Genomic DNA, 3,876 nt, shown 5'->3' with positions numbered 1-3,876 from the left:
CAACATCAGTCATCATCATCATCTTCACCCTGCCTCTTTATTCCCACCTGCAGTTGGGATGAGGTAGGGAAGCCAGGAAGTGGGAAAAATATGATAGTGGGAGAACTACTCAACGGCACGCCCAGTGAAGTGGGTCACACACATAGTTATTCACCATTCAAGCCCCTCGAATCCTGGCTCCACATGAAGGGTAAGACTATGTCTGTTCACGTGTAGATTCATAATTATTGTACGTATCAGATAGTTCGACGACTGTCAAGTTAAAAAAGGGATGCCAAACCTTTGTCATACCAGTACACTCCTTCGTATAAAATTAATCTATCCAGCTAGAGGCCTTATCAGTTCCCCGGCCTCATCAGCTTCCATAAACTGTCTGAATCCAAGAAATGAATAGTGGGAGGACGGCGGCATTTATGATTTTGCTCTAAATGATTGGTGTTTGTTCAGTACTGATGCGATAAAATGTATTTTCTCTTACCTGCGCTCGCCATCGTTCTCGCCATTTTCTCATTAAGGGTATGGGTGATCTGAGGCAGTTTTGTTGTCTTCTTCAGTTTCTTCTCTCTGTCTAGCAAAAAAATATATAATATTCCCTCCTACCATCCCTTTAGATAACTTTTCAATGTTTTGTTGTGTGTGTGTATATATATATATATATATATATATATATATATATGGTGAGTGTAGCCTGTACACTGTATGTACACTGTGTGTACACTGTACATACACTGTATATGCACTGTATATGGCTAGTGAGGGAGTGATCGCCCTCTACCTACACAGATCAAAAGCCCTCGGGAGCAGGGGGGTGGTTGCTTTCTCAGGCAGAGGAACTCCTTAAGAGTGAAATGGCTGGGAAGCATGCCGGCACGTGACTGGCTACAGCATAGCTGGGTCTTTCGGGTGTGGGCAATCAGGCAAGTTAGCTGCCTACTGCGACTGCAACACATTGGCGAGGTGTTCAGGAAGTTAGCCAAAGAAACCTTGATGGACTCTGAAAGAACAATAATGGCCCCCAGTCCCGTGCAGCCCTTAAATGGGCAGGGGGTGCTAAGAATCTCACGGTTGCCTCAATTACAATCTAATTCCTTTGTTAATGCAAAAAATACAATTAAAATTGGTAACTGGACTGTGAGAACGCTAAATCATGACGGTAAAATCGATGAGTTAGTGAAGGTTTTCAAAATTACGGACTTGATATTTGTGCTCTGACAGAAACTAGATTAACTGGAGTCGATAAGTTGGATTTGGAGGATGGTATACGTTGATTGATATCTGGCCGACAGGACGGAATGCATTATCAGGGAGTAGGATTGTTGCTGGGTTGTAAGGCAAATAAGGCTTTATGTGAGTGGGATCCTATAGATGAGCGATTGTTATACGCACGGTTTAAATCAAATCATGGCAACATCAGTCTGTTTGTGTGTTATGCACCTACTAATGATGCACTCGATGAAAGGAAAGACACATTTTATGAAAAGTTGCAAGAAGGAGTAGGAAGGGTACCTAGACATGATGTTTTGATCTGCGTTGGAGACTTTAATGCAGTAATGGGCTGTTCAAATGAGGGATTTGAGGCATGTATGGGTAAGATGGGAGTTGGTAGTAGGATGAGTGAAAACGGAGTGAGGTTTGGAAGCTTCTGTCTAGCAAATGACTTAGTCATCGGGGGCACACTCTTTCAGCATTGCAATATACATAAGACAACTTGGGTGTCGCCGTGTGGAAAATATAAAAATCAGATTGATCACATCGCTATCAGTAGGAGGCATAGAAGTTCTCTGCTAGATGTTCATGTTAAACGGGGAGCGGATATTGGTAGTGACCATCAACTCAGCATTGCAAAAATAAGATTTAAACTTAAAAATCAGAAGAAGGAAAAATCTGGTGTTGGTAGATACGATATTGTTAAGCTTAGAAGGGAAGGAGAAGAAAAGGAGGAATTCAGATTAGAATGCAGAAATAGGTTTTTGGTGTTGGAAACGTTGGAAGAGGGGGAGAGAAGTGTAGATGAGATGTGGGAGGATGTGAACAAAGTTTTGCATGAGACTGCTGAATGTACGATTGGAAGGAGACATAGATTCAGGAGAAAGAAATGGATATCAGAGGAAACGTGGGATATGATAAAAAAAGAGAGGTGAGGCTAAATTGAGGAGTGAGATGCAATGCGTTGATGAACGAGATATTGAATTAGCAAGAGCTGCGTACTGGAGTTTGAATTCAGAAGTAAGAAGGTTAGCTAGGAGAGATAAAAGAAGATATGTGGATGAAAAGGTTGCAGAGACTGAAATCTTAATAAACAAAAATGATGGACAGAGTCAAAGAATAGCATATGAATCGATTAGAGAACTGAGTGGTAATGCAGGTAAACGCAAGGAAATACCAGTTAGAGACAGGGAAGGAAATTTATTAACCAAAGATGGAGATATTAAAAATAGATGGAAAGAGCATTTTGAGACAGTTCTTAATAGACCAATACCACCAGAAGAGGATATACCGTCTGCTCAGGAAGATTTAAATATAGAAACAGGAGAGTTGAGGCTTGCAGAAGTGGAGAAAGCAGTAAAACAGTTAAAGAATAATAAGGCACCAGGGGAGGATGGTTTATTTCCGGAAATGTTTAAAGTGGAGGGGATAGATTAATAATGATCTTGACCAAGCTATGCAATAAGATATGGGTGACGGGGTTACTACCATCAGTTTGGAAGAATGGTGTAATTGTTAAAGTTCCGAAGAAGGGAGACCTGAGTGAATGTGGTAATTGGAGGGGAATCTCTTTGTCACCGATAGCTTTGAAAGTTTTCAGTAGAGTGTTGTTAAATAGGTTGGAGCCGGTGGTTGAGGGTATTCTGAGGGATGAACAGGCTGGTTTTAGAAAGGGACGTGGTTGCAATGATTATATCTTTATAGTTAGGCATTTGATGCAGCAAGTTAATGAAATGAGAGTACCGTTAAGTCTTTGTTTTGTTGATTTTGAAAAGGCTTTTGATAGTGTTTCGAGAGAGACAATGGGGAAGATCATGAGACATTATGGAATACCAGAGGAGTTTGTGAGGGTCATTATGAACATGCATGAGGACACATTTTGTAAAGTGATGGTTGATGGTTGTCTGAGTGATTCGTTTGAAGTCAAGTCCGGAGTAATTCAAGGTGGTGTTCTATCGCCTTTACTATTTATATTGGTCATTGATTACATTATGAAACGCGTTGGAACAGAAACCGGTGCTGGTATACTTTGGGGAGAGAATAGGAAACTTTTGGATTTAGATTATGCAGATGATATAGTTTTGATTTGTGATGGGCCAGAAGAGATGCAGAGAGTGTTGGACTGTTTGGTGAGTGAAGGTCGCAAGGTGGGTTTGGTTATTAATTGTGGAAAAACTGAAATAATCAATATGAATATGGAAAATGCGCAGGAATGTGTAATTGGAGGTATGGTTGTAAAGCAAGTTGATAGGTTTAAATATTTAGGTACTTATTTAGCCAAGGATGGTTCTTTGAACTTTGAATTCGAGGAAAGGTTAAAGAAGGCTAATCAGGCAATGGGAATGCTTAAAAATATTTGGAATAATAAAAATTTTTCTGTGCATACAAAAATCAAACTTTATAAGGTAATGGTTAGGAGTATCTTAATTTATGGACCCGAGTCTTGGTACAGCACAGTGACTATGGAAAATAAATTCTTGGTGTTTGAAAATAAAGCACTTAGAAGAATATTAGGAGTTAAGTGGTGGGAAAGGATACCAAATAGTAGAATTAGAGAAATAACGGGAGTGCAGCCGATCGATGAATATGTTAGATTCTCACGATGGAAGTGGCTAGGACATGTGTATAGGAGACAGGGAATAGTACGAGGTACACCAGGGTGGGTGGCAC

This window comes from Coenobita brevimanus, unplaced genomic scaffold (assembly GCF_032717465.1).
Source record: "Coenobita brevimanus isolate Jiangsu-jjx unplaced genomic scaffold, ASM3271746v2 jjx.HiC_scaffold_2709, whole genome shotgun sequence".
Classification (NCBI taxonomy): Eukaryota; Metazoa; Arthropoda; class Malacostraca; order Decapoda; family Coenobitidae; genus Coenobita; species Coenobita brevimanus.
The sequence above is the reverse complement of the archived record's forward strand: the minus strand, read 5'-3'. Positions refer to the sequence as shown.